The sequence below is a fragment of the Littorina saxatilis genome, linkage group LG15, assembly GCF_037325665.1.
Source record: "Littorina saxatilis isolate snail1 linkage group LG15, US_GU_Lsax_2.0, whole genome shotgun sequence".
NCBI lineage: Eukaryota > Metazoa > Mollusca > Gastropoda > Littorinimorpha > Littorinidae > Littorina > Littorina saxatilis.
Window position 1 is genome coordinate 20,226,789 of NC_090259.1, and position 12,945 is coordinate 20,239,733.

Genomic DNA, 12,945 nt, shown 5'->3' on the forward strand with positions numbered 1-12,945 from the left:
TTTAGTCAAAATTTAACAAAATGCAGAAATACGATTTCGGTCAATAATTTCGTGGTTTGTAAATGCTGTCATTGGGGTAAATTTCAGTCGTGCGAGTGAGCAACTCTGATTTTACTTCCTGATCTCAGGTGTTGACTCCGACCTTATGTCGCATGTCGACAAAAACGTACACTTCCTCAGAAAATGAAGCGTGATTGGGATCGTGACAAATCAGCTTAACTTTCGTTTTTGCATGCATGCAATATTCCCGGAGTTTTGGATTCAGTTAAACGCATGTCAGCTAAATCTTTTGAGCAAGCCTACTTATTTAAATGGTGGGCGCTGCATTACGCCCTCATGAAAAAAAAGCCTATCCTCGTCGAAAAAAAGAAAATAAAAAAAGGCGACAGCGATGGATTTTATCCTACTATGCGAACACACCTCATTTTGTTGCCGCGGGAAAATCCGTTTCCTCAAAATATGGAGCGCATTTATTTTTAGCTTCGAGTCAGCATAGACCTATTCTAAATATAGGTCCCTGGATACACATTGCACCAGGAACTGACTCAACAGCCCCTCTAGCCAAATTTCTAATATGGTGGAAGCACAACCTTTGAAGTCGAGCCGAGTCGTGGACATTGTATTGCTAACGGAATAAAACTTCTCTCTCCCAGTTTATTGATTAGCGCAATAGCGGTGTCGGCTTTGTCGCAGTGGCAACAGCCGCGCACAATGCAAGGTCGGGCTGTTCACAAAAACGTGATGGCAGAGAATCGCAGGGTGGGGCTTTATAAATAACCTAATGTATTCTGAATACTGTGCCCCGTACAGTGTGAACAGATCCTGTTCAACGTAGCTTTCCGTGAACTTACGCCACAGACCGTGACTCAGATGACACAGGACAAAACGCTACCGTACGGCTATTCAAATTCAGTCTCTGAGTAACGGGTTTTTTTCAAAATCAATTAACAAAATGACCCCGCTTGCTGATGTCAGACAAGGCTGACCCAATATCGAGGTCACTATATAAACTACGTGTCTAGACTTGTTCACGTTCAAGTCAGAACGTCTGTTTATGAACAACAAAAACACAGTTTCACTCGTTGATACTGATTTAGTGTCAGTCACGATGACCGACTATACTCACTTCGACGCCGAACAGCCTTTCTTCAACTTACCTTAGTCCGCGCTAGTTGCTGACGACAAATTTACTACACGTAGACAAAGGCCGGGGTTCGCCGCCGCCTTCATGTCGGTCGTAGTTCGACCCAGTTGGCTATCAGTCTCAGTAATGAGTCATACTGAATTCGTTCCGGATTCACACAGCACACACAAACCCAACACACAGCTTGTGCAGCAAAAAGGATCACGTGGCCGAGTTAAAAATAAACACACAGCTTTGGGTGTGCTGTCTATATATATATTATAGCCATTCTGATAAACACGTGGGGGAATTCGGGGGCTGTGATTGGATGGTCTCACATCCCTTTTCCGATCCGATCAAAGCATAACACTACGGAAGTTGGTAATTTTTTGCCGATATATATCCAAAACTTGGATATCGGCAATAACAAAGACGCATGGTTCCGGTTTCTTCCACATGTATAAAGTAGCACGCATACCTCGCCAGGTTTGTTTCTCAGTGTGACTAGTCGACAGACGATGCCATTTGCTTAGTGGTTTTTTTTTGTGCTTACTGTACATGACATACATTACGTGGAAAATCCAGTTCGCAACAAACCTTGCAAAGTTCAAGAAGTTGCAATCTGAAGCGACCTATCCAGCAAACGATCTTTCCAATGTTTAACACAAAATCAGCAAATTCTATAGTGCAATGTTGTTATGTATGACATGTATGTATGTATGTATGTATGTGTGTCAGCCATTTTGTTTCCCGCAATATCTGAGTGTCTTTTGTTCACGACGTAGCGTGCCTTGTGGCGTCATAGCTAGAGTAATTAACCTCCCCTTAGTAACTTGTAGAATTATGGGTCCTGAACCTATCGGCCCTCGTCAGTCAGTCAGTCACGCTTCAATGCTTGCTGGCGTGACGTGTCCTCGGCGATCTATTGTCACGGTGTATTAAGGGATAATAGGTCATGTCTCCCCATCGCCCCCCCCCTCCCCCCCTCTCTGTTCTCTTGATAGTGTAGGTTTGTTGTGGAATGTTTGTATGGTTAGGATGCATTGGTATGAATGATGCGTTTAAACTTGTTATGCTATGTACTTATGTTTTCTTTTCTTTTCATATGTCAATAGACACTGCCTTCTGGTATATATTAAAATAAAAGTCATGTTACTACAACCCCTGACTTGGCGTTCTCCATGTGAATGCTTCCTGCCTGAGCACCCCTATTTCTTCTTCTCTACTGCACCCCATTACATAAAAATGAGAAAATATTGTCACAGATATGAAGACGTGTGTTTGGGAATATTACTGCGGCGGAATCTTTGCATAGGGTCGAGCAGATGGACAATTGAGTGTAAAGCATGAACAAAGTGAGCGGGGGAGAGTTATTTGTTTACAATTTGCAAAAGCTTTGGAAACATGTGTGTTTTCCAAAACAAACTCAGTCTCTTGCTGATATTGTCCCAAAAGATGGGATCAAAAGGCACCTCGATGGACTCTATTCCTTTTTTGTTTGTATAGACACATAGATGACACTTGTGAATGCCAGTCTCAGCCGTCTGACATTGCATTTGGTAGTAGTACGCATGTTCCTGCTTTACGCTCAATTGTCCATCTGCTCCACGCTCTGCAAAATCACGTTCTTTAATAGCCAGCTTCGGATGAAAGTTTCTGTGTTTGTACAGACACTTTACCTCAACCAAAAACTTCCCACAGTTTTGGTGCTTGCAGTCAACAACTGCGTCTGGGCGGGCAGCTAGGTATGGCTCCAAAGTTGAGACGACTAGCCCTGGTTGTCGCACTGAACACTGCCTGTGCCTATATCTGTGGGAACGCATGAACAGCGTCAGGGCTCTGTCTTCGTTATCTTGCCTGAACCTGATTGCTTCGGGCACTCTTGCGTCTTCTTTTTCGCTACCATAGCCGGTTTTCAATCAGTCTTTTGGCTGTTTTGCCTTGGTTAGTTGAGCGGCAAATTTTCCAAATGTTTGATGCTGTGAGGAGTCCTTTCCTCATGCTGTGCCAGTTCTTGTTTTTTCGCTGGCCACGAGTTTGCTCTTCTATGATATGTTGTTCCTCTGTTGCACAGGAAATTCTATCCAGAAAGCGTTGCGCACAATCCTCTTGGTCTTGACAGCCAAAACCCTCACAGGAGTGAATTTGTTTGAAATCCTCTATCCACTCAAGAGGTGTAAGCACTGTGAGTGGTGGTGCTGTGAAAGGAGGTTCCTGGGGCTGCTCGTCCCAGGCATGTAGGAAGACAGAGCCAGGGGGCAGGTGCTCCTTAAATATACTGAAGAATTGTCTCCACTGGGGGCATCATGGTTAGGCTACCAGTACGGGCTTGTACACCTCCTCAACGGGTCGTGGGGTTCTTGTAAAACAGAAAACAATAACTTACAGAATGCAGTAAAAATAATGTTACTTTACAATGTGAATGAATAATACTGTCAACATTTGTATTGGCATATTTCTGTTACAGGAAAGTTGCCCATCAAACGGCAGTATAGCTGCCACACCTCCTGGAACAGCACACCATGATGTCACCTCCGAGCTGGATAGCATCCCTAAAAGTGACCGTACTGACAGTGAGAAACATAAAGAACAAGACCTCACCCCTGCAAGTACAACAGTGGCTGTAGAGGAACAGCATGGAGCAGTACCAAAATTTGACTGTAACAAATGTGGACACACAAATACATTAGTGCAGAAGAGGAGGTCGTGGTGTCAGACATTTTGGCCTCGACCGAACAATTTCTGGTTACATTTTCTCAGTTAAGTAAAGAAATTTCAACTTCGTAACATGGTTTACCATGGTAGTGGTACACAGCTCCGAAGAATAACCCACATGTCATGGTTAACTAGTAACAGTTCTATTAGTACTCACATCAGGTCATTCCTGCTTGATATTGCGATGTCTGTAAACTGGCTGGCAACCTGAGGTGCTGTGGCACGACGCACCCAAAGACATGGTCCTGATGTCACACTCTCCCTGTGCTCATCATTTCTGAAGTCAATGACTTCATACAAAGTGGCAAGGACATGACGGCAGCATCCACCAATCCTAGAACAATCAATACAAAGGACAGTACATTACATCTGTCATTTTCTATGCAAATTGCATTGTTTTATAAAAAGAATAATGGAATATTTGCTTGATCTTGTGTCTTTCTTTCTTGTTTAATGTGTGTGTATTTCTTTCTTGTTTATTGTTATTATTATTATTATTATTATAGTGAGTATTTCTAAGAACATACCCTCCCAGAGGGGAGGCTCATGGCGTTTACAATATGCCGTGTGAGATGGAATTTTTTACACAATATATCACGCATTCACATCGGCCAGTAAATCTCAAGCGTGTTAGGAGAGTATATACTTTTCACGGCCTATTATTCCAAGTCACACGGGTATTTGGTGGACATTTTTATATATGTCTATACAATTTTGCCAGGAAAGACCCTTTTGTCAATCGTGGGATCTTTAACGTGCACATATTGTGTGTGTCTCTCTTTCTTGTTTATTGTGTGTAGTATTTCTTTCTTGTTTATTGTGTGTGTATTTCTTAGGCATGCGTGTGTGTGTCATTTTGTCATCAGAAATCATAAATGTAAACGGATTTGCATGCGCAGGGGGAAAACTGACAACAACAAACGTATAACCAACTGAAGACAGACTTAGAAGAAAAATGATACATTTTAATTTTCCAAAGCTCTGCTGATTTTGTGCCAGTGACTAGACAGATGATGAAAAAAATCAATAGTCACACTCACAGAAAAGTACACATTTGAAATCAACTTACCCGCCTTTGCAAGTACAGTAGGCTGACAGGACACAACTCCTTTTGTCAGAATCAACTGACGTCAAAATCGCCCACGGGTAGTAGAACGCAGCTCCACTAACTGGATCTTTTTCCCTGGTGCGTGGTCTCACTTGTCGTCTTGTGCTTTCACTGCGAAATAGCCAGGCGTGTCGAAGCAGACTACCTCTATGGTCTTAACAAAGCCGTCCCTCATCACCTTCGGATTTCTGAGGATCCCTCACGCATTGGTTCTTAATCATGTACGAGATTACAACAATGTGATTCTGTTGGTCTGTTCAAGCGACATTTCACAGCTTTTGATATTTCAATTCCACCATATTACTATTCCCCAAATCGCAAAACTGAAGTTTTGCATTGCAGGTTAAGACTTGGAATGAGTGATTTACAATATGATATGTTTAATCGCCACCTAGTAAACAACCCGGAATGTTCTTGTGGTTATTTTGCTGAAACTGTTCTTCACTATTTGTTATCATGTCCCCTGTTTAATGATGCAAGAACCGCAACAATCGGTACATTAGCTCCAGAATTTGTTAATATTGACACACTCCTGACAGGTGATTCAAACATTTCCATATTTGAAAATAGTGCTATTTTTGTTGTTGTCCAAAGCTATATTGAGAAATAAAACCGCTTTGGGACACTAAATGTTCGATGTTGTTTTGTTTTGTTGTTTTTTAAATATAATACTTGGGGCCCATCTACTTTTTGATATTTTGTTGTGTCTTTCGTTCTCGATTTGTATTTGTTTTCGGTATTGACACAGATTGTGTTCGATAATTCAAACTAAGTTTTCCTTGTTGTACTTCTCTTTTTTTTTTCTCTCTTATCTTTTTTCAAAAATGTGTCGCATTGATCATATTCCGCCATGAAATTTCAGGCATGTTTATGTGAGCACTTATCATAAGTTTTAAACTTGTTGTGCTCCTTCTTAATGATGTTGTTATATTATCATGTGTCTGTTTACGAATAAAATACTGTTTAAAAAAAAAAACAAGGGTAAAAGGAGAAACAGAATCCGTTAGTCGCCTCTTACGACATGCTGGGGAGCATCGGGTAAATTCTTTCTCGTCCCAACCAATATGGGACTCCCCCTAACCCGCGGGGGGTGACACGTCCCCGTGTCGCGACCATGCACAAACAACAGAGATAAGGGAAATGCATATCAATACTACAAAAAAAACCACGGCAAGATAAAATCAGAACACAGAACAACTCACTCACTCCACTCACAATTCAGTAACAATGTGCAAACAAATCTTTCTTTTCTTTCTTTCTTTATTTGGTGTTTAACGTCGTTTTCAACCACGAAGGTTATATCGCGACGGGGAAAGATGGGATAGAGTCACTTGTCAATTGTTTCTTGTTCACAAAAGCACTAATCATTTTTGAATCAGGTGTTTGAATGTTTGAATGTTTTGCCTGTGTTAGTATGCTTGCAGATTGTATTGATGTAGTGTTTAAGTTTCGTTGTTCACTTGTGTGCTGAATGCTGCTGCACATGCTTTTGCTTTGCTTTGTATGTATTATGTATGTTTGTCATTGTAAAGCGCTTTGAGAACGTAAAGCGCTCTATAAATCTCCCATATCATTATTATTATTTAATCAAAAATTTGCTCCAGGGGCTTGCAACGTATTACCTTACTGGGAGAATGCAAGTTTCCAGTACAAAGGACTTAACATTTCTTACAAACTGCTTGACTAAAATCTTTAAAAAAAATTGACTATATTCTATACAAGAAACACTTAACAAGGGTAAAAAGAGAAACAGAATCCGTTAGTCGTCTCTTACGACATGCTGGGGAGCATCGGGTAAATTCTTCCCCCTAACCCGCGGGGGGAAAGCAGACATTATGCTGACATGATGTCAACTAAGATTACGTACTTATCGCTCTTGACGAAACATCTAAGCCATCACAGTAACACAGTGAATCAAGTATACCCAGCCACTATTACAACATCCTAAAAAATACAATCCTCAGTCATCCAACATCACTCAAGTATTCACTCTCAAACACATTGTCACCAAAAGGAAGCAGAACAACGTTAGTTACACATGATTTGTTGGGTGTAAACCAAAACACAATACACTGATAACAGACAGCTGATTTCACCTGACATAATTCTCTCTTTCATATTCTACAATGTACATGACACAATACTTTCTTTCTTTATTTGGTGTTTAGAGTCGTTTTCAACCACGAAGGTTATATGACACAATACTTTGAAACCTTACATTACAAACGATCAAAAACCAAGCCCTACTGATAGATTACAAGGCTAAATCAACCACCGTTACATTTGCAGGAGTGAAAAAAAAAAAAAAAATAAATACAACCCACGATGCACCTTGCGAAAAATCATTATACCAGACCTTATGGGAAGGTTAAACTAGTACTGACTCGCTGCATCCACCTAGGCATTCCCATCAGACTAGTCTCAATACTGTCTGCCTGTGCCAAACTCCCAACCACAATGCAACCAACTCAACCCACGAATCAAAGCATCATACAACATAACATACACTGCAAGCTATGAACAAAAGTATCAATCAGGAATAGTAATGACAATGTATAACAAGTGTCAAAATGAACGCATTTCAACGTAAATGACCCGTCGCGATATAACCTTGAATGGTTGAAAACGACGTTAAACACCAAATAAAGAAAGAAAGAAACGTAAATGAAAACATGGAAATACACAAATAACAAAGATGCCTCACTGTGTCACTTCAAGACGCGATCAACCGTTACTTACGTCACTCGACTCACTGTCCGATAATGCGTACCTCAACAGAACATGATGAATAACACAGGTATAGCACTACACAACGTCGAATCCGGGAATACACTGCTCACTTGTTCGATGGACTAATATTAAATCACAACGAGGTCGGCCAATCCTGAAAGTTCATCAATAAAAGTCCGGTCACAGCGAGTAAATGTAAAGTCACGAATTTTTGGCATAACACCCTGAATTAATATGAATATTTTTAAAGTTCTTTCTGAAAAGATTCGTAACTCTACCTGTATTGCCAATAGTATTCATAAAAAGTAATGGTAATATCTGCAAACCTATTGGTCATGTTTTCTGAAAGTTTGAAACGTCAGTTTTCACCGTGGATGACCCCCGAAAACATGACCGCAAAACGGGCTCTTTTGGGCCTTTCAAACGATTCTTTCTTTCTTTATTTGGTGTTTAACGTCGTTTTCAACCGTTCAAGGTTATATCGCGACGGGTTTCAAACGATTAACCCCTACCTCATTTGAAAACAGATTGTATCAAGACTAATCAAGTTAGGTGCACAAATCAACAGTGTTTAAATGGAAATGGAATGGAATTTCCATCGATTTGCAGAATTGTTTATTATCAGCAAATCCTGAATTTTTACAGATTTTAAAATACGGGACTATGGTTTTTGTCAGGTCGATTTTGGGGGTACCCTGACTTCGGCGGCGGTCACGTGATATCTACAACAAAAATATTTAATCCGAAAAGTGTGCAAGGTAGCCAAGTGAAAGGCCTCAGTTTAAAGGCATATCTTTCTTTCTTTCTGTATTTGGTGTTTAACGTCATTTTCAACCACGAAGGTTATATCGCGACGGGGGGGGGGGGGGGGGGGGGGGGTGGGGGGGGGGGGGGAGATGGGATAGAGCCACTTGTCAATTGTTTCTTGTTCACAAAAGCATTAATCAAAAATTTGCTCCAGGGGCTTGCAACGTAGTACAATATATTACCTTACTGGGAGAATGCAAGTTTCCAGTACAAAGGACTTAACATTTCTTACATACTGCTTGACTAAAATCTTTACAAAAATTGACTATATTCTATACAAGAAACACTTAACAAGGGTAGAAGGAGAAACAGAATCCGTTAGTCGCCTCTTACGACATGCTGGCCGGGAGCATCGGGTAAATTCTTCCCCCTAACCCGCGGGGGGTATCAAGTTTGAATAAAATGACACGTGAATCAGTGAATGTTTTAGTTGGGGAACGAAAATGGGTGCAATAATGTTTTTGCTCAGTTTATACCCGTGTTTCGTAATCAGACTCGTCTTGTACTTGGAGAGAAGTTCCCTGTACTTGAAGAGGAGTCCCTGCCGTTTCTTCATTGTCAGTACTTTTGGCGGCATCTTCGCTGTCCATTACAGCGATGGTGCGGCTGGGTTCACTCCTTATTCCAACCAAACGTTCTGGCTCATCTTCTGATGGAGGTGATCTGTGCCTCCTACCATTCTGTGATCTTTTCTTTTGACACTTTGGTAGAAAGAATACAATCCAAATTACAATACAAATAACCAAGATGATGATCCCACACAGAATACCCACTATACTCCAAGCTAACGTACAGGATGTACTTGTTTTTAATCCAGTCTGATTCGTAACCTTGTCATTCAAACTACAATTCAAACTACCATGATCTGAGGGATAGCAGTTATAGCCGATTTCTCTCATGCCTGGAAAGTAAGTTCTTAACTTCAAAGAGCAGTTTCTAAAACTTTCATCGAAACATTGCAGGAAAATCCCTAACCTTTCATTGCCAAGCTCAACACAAGAGGACCACCCTTCACAGTTATCTTTAGCACTCATGCTAAAAGACTGATTGCAAAACTGCAAACCAGTTCCAGTGCACAAAACTGTAAGGTCAAATCTGCGCACCAGAACGAACCCAGGGGGGTCAGATTCCACTCTCTGTCTTTTTAACTCATTATTCGTGCTCACATTCACAAACCTCCCCCGCCACACGCCACCACTTTTAAAATCCCCAACAAAACATTCATACTTACTGTTTTTCAAGAGTTGATCTCCCTGCTCCTTTGTCTCGACTACAAGTACAAATGAGTACTTAAGAAAGCCCACCCCAAATTTCAGAGCACCCTTAACAGAAGAGCCATTCACTGCACTTGGTCCTGGTCGTGCATTTTGTTTAGTCACAGTTGCAACCACACTTTCATCTACAGGCTTTGCGTCCTGTAAGTGATGTTTTCTTATCTGAATAAAAGTATTGTCTGATATTTCAAAACCAGTAGCCGCACTATCAAAATCCTGAAGTGTACATTCCAACTCATTCACTATTGATACATTCAGCCACAACACCTTAGGATACGCACTATATGCAGAAAAGAAGCTCCCGAAACCAAACAAGCCAAGTGATAAAAGGCACACAATAACCGCTGGGCGGTAGTGAGAACATAAACAAATCATTTTGTCCTTGAGCTGCAACTTGATTGTATGCAAATTAAAAACAATTGAATAGCCCTGATTTGATGGCTCGCTGCTTTTCTCTGAGCAAGCTAACGGCTGTTAGTGTTAATCTTAAAACATCTGGTGACAAAAAAGCAATGAACAGCAATATAAATACAGCAAATAATCACAAAGTGACAGTCTTTGTACAAGGAGAAAATTAATGCGGCACGTAAGCACAATAATAATTATTACGTAACTGGACAGAAAGACAGGGCTTAAAATGCTAGACACGATGAAAACAACGAAATTTTACTGAGGAGAGTCCGAGACAACAGCTCAAGTTCACAAACAAACTCATCTAATTGCCTCTGGTACTGGTAGGATCAGTCAAACCATGAAGGCTTTGTAGGAGAACCGGGCGGTCAGCATAGCTCCATTCAGTTCATCTCACTGAAACATACAGAACTCAAAAGAATCAACAGCATTTTCATAAATTGTGTATACTAACTTGACGCCTTCTCATATTCACACTGGACAAACACAGACACAGACACAAATGATCACTACTGATCCGATTTGTTTTGTTGTATTTTTGTTTGTTTGTTTGCTGCTTCTCCATTTGTTTGTGTTATTCTTCAAATATATGACTCAATGGATTTTCTGAGCAATAGACTGAAAGATATTATGATTTACAGGAATAAAAGCATATTTTCAATTTCATACAATTGTAAGATCATTTTTCCAAAGAAACATAGCTTGTACCAACTGTTAATATATTTGAGCTCTGGATTTACAGGAATAAAAGCATATTTTCATACAATTGTAAGAACTTTTTCCCAAGAAATTTAGCTTGTATGTACCATGTTCATGATATTTGTGCTCTGGATCGCAACATACTGAACATCTTATCCGACTCAAAACGCCCCCCCCCCCCTCCAACACACACTTTAACTAGCCCCTTTGAGGTGTAACAGGTGACCTTTCATTTAATATTTTATTTGCTACAGTGTCAATTTATTTATCTCTTCTGTTTTTGTTGTTGTTATTAACTTTTCGGTCTAAGCGACAACTGACGTATTTGAGGTCTTACGAGAGGCGGAGAGCAGAAACAGGAGTTTCGTATCGGAAAAGTGAAATTTGCCCTCTGAACATATTGTTAAAAATAATGTCAAATGCTGCTTCATGTCCCACAGGTACATTGCCTATTAGGGACTAGTTGTAACATATCATTCCCAATCTAACTAGGGGGTCCTAAACGTCATCACAGGAACTTTTTCTTTTTGGGACATGAGTTTATAATATGCTAAGAAACATATCATTTCAGTAAATGTGGCAATGTATATATAATATTTATCTCCATACGCACATAAAGTTGACACTGACATTTATTAATTAATACACATTAACTTTTACTCTTTTAATGCTACTATAAACAGAAGCAGTCACGGTGTAAACCCAAACATTCAATGTAATAAACTATCATTAACACACGGCAGTCAGTCATTCAGTCAGTTTTGATGTTGTCATGATAAGTAGAGGTTACACGCCGAGTCTCAGTGATTATCAAAAATAATGGTCGAAGTTAGCGGATCATGAAAAATGCGAGCTTTAGCGAGCTTTTTCATGACCGCGAACTGAGACCATTATTTTTGATAATCACTGAGACGAGGTGTGTAACCTCTTTATTCCTCCTTTCTTCAGTTATTCAAAGAAAAGAGGAGTTTTTTTGCGAAAGTTTGATCGAATCCTATTCTCTCAACCAGTCAACCTGCGCAGGCGATCGATTAATGCGCGGTTGTATAGTTCCGTGCAAATCATTCCATTCTGTTAACACTTCTTGTCAGTTTTCCTATTTTGGGCTAAAATCAAGTACACAGATATGCTGTTATTCTGCCGTGGCGGCAAAGGCAGATATTGTGTGTTCTGTATATGTTTTAGTATCGCTTAGGATAATGTTTTTTCGTCAAATGGGACTAGCAGACGAACTTTTGCACCCGTGTTCCAACGTTAAAAACTGTATGAAGTTCAGTTTTCTGGGGAAAATAGTGTATGAAACCCCTTTATGTTGTTTAAATTGATGAGATGTGTGCATTTGGTTGCGTGTGATCTGTTTATTAAATGAAATATTGTTGAAAACTGACCGTCGGATTGCAGTCTGTTGTCGAAGGAACTGAGTGAAAAGAAGGGGAACTACTCTTGTCGCTAGACAAAGTATGAGTTACTTGCCTTGGGAAATTGCTTGTGATGAACGGCTTGACGGCACGGCAGATGAGATTCAGAAAACAACCGAACTCATGGATTTTATATGGAGATTCATGTGTTCAGGCCTGTAGTTGTTCATTTAAATGCGGTATGTTTGTATAGTTTGCTCCAGAGATGTATACTTCGTACATTAGAGCGTTCGGAACTTTTCAGTCGTAAAAAGTAGTACCGAAACAGAACAACTTCTCAACCCATTGCACTATCGAGGATTCAGGCTGTTGCTGGCTCGTTATTTGTTTGGTTGCTGGGTCATTATCGAAAAATAACTACCCCTACAAGTTTACAGAGGCAAAGAAGCAGAGGGGGGAATAATGTGAGTTACTGGAACTGTACCAAAATCGTGTTTTGACACTAAGAAGCAAGGACGGTAACTGCATTACTCTGGTCAATCAGTATCCATGACGGAGTGGTCTCCCATTTCCAGACCTGTAAACATTACTTCGAAATATTAACCCATTAACTTCCACTTAAAATGTTAAATACAAACCAAAATTTTGTTGAGCAGAGCTGCCACGTCGTGCCGAGCAGTGTCGAGGAGTGACGTGGGGCAGTGGAGGCCTCTTGATCCC

At 40.4% G+C, this 12,945-nt stretch overlaps 1 protein-coding gene and 1 long non-coding RNA gene across 2 annotated transcripts in view; one reads left to right on the top strand and one right to left on the bottom strand.

Moving 5' to 3' along the window:
• The window catches only part of LOC138948785 (uncharacterized), a 29,469-nt gene extending 28,211 nt beyond the window's left edge, over nt 1–1,258 (bottom strand). The window contains exon 1 of the mRNA XM_070320396.1: nt 1,158–1,258. The gene's annotated coding sequence lies outside the window, so the exon portion shown is untranslated. The remainder of the gene's footprint in view (nt 1–1,157) is intronic.
• A 213-nt stretch (nt 1,259–1,471) lies between these two features.
• LOC138948078 (uncharacterized) lies at nt 1,472–4,260 on the top strand. Its single transcript, XR_011449876.1, has 2 exons — nt 1,472–1,609; nt 3,591–4,260. It is a non-coding gene; the product is annotated as an uncharacterized lncRNA (long non-coding RNA).
• Nucleotides 4,261–12,945: the final 8,685 nt, after the last annotated feature.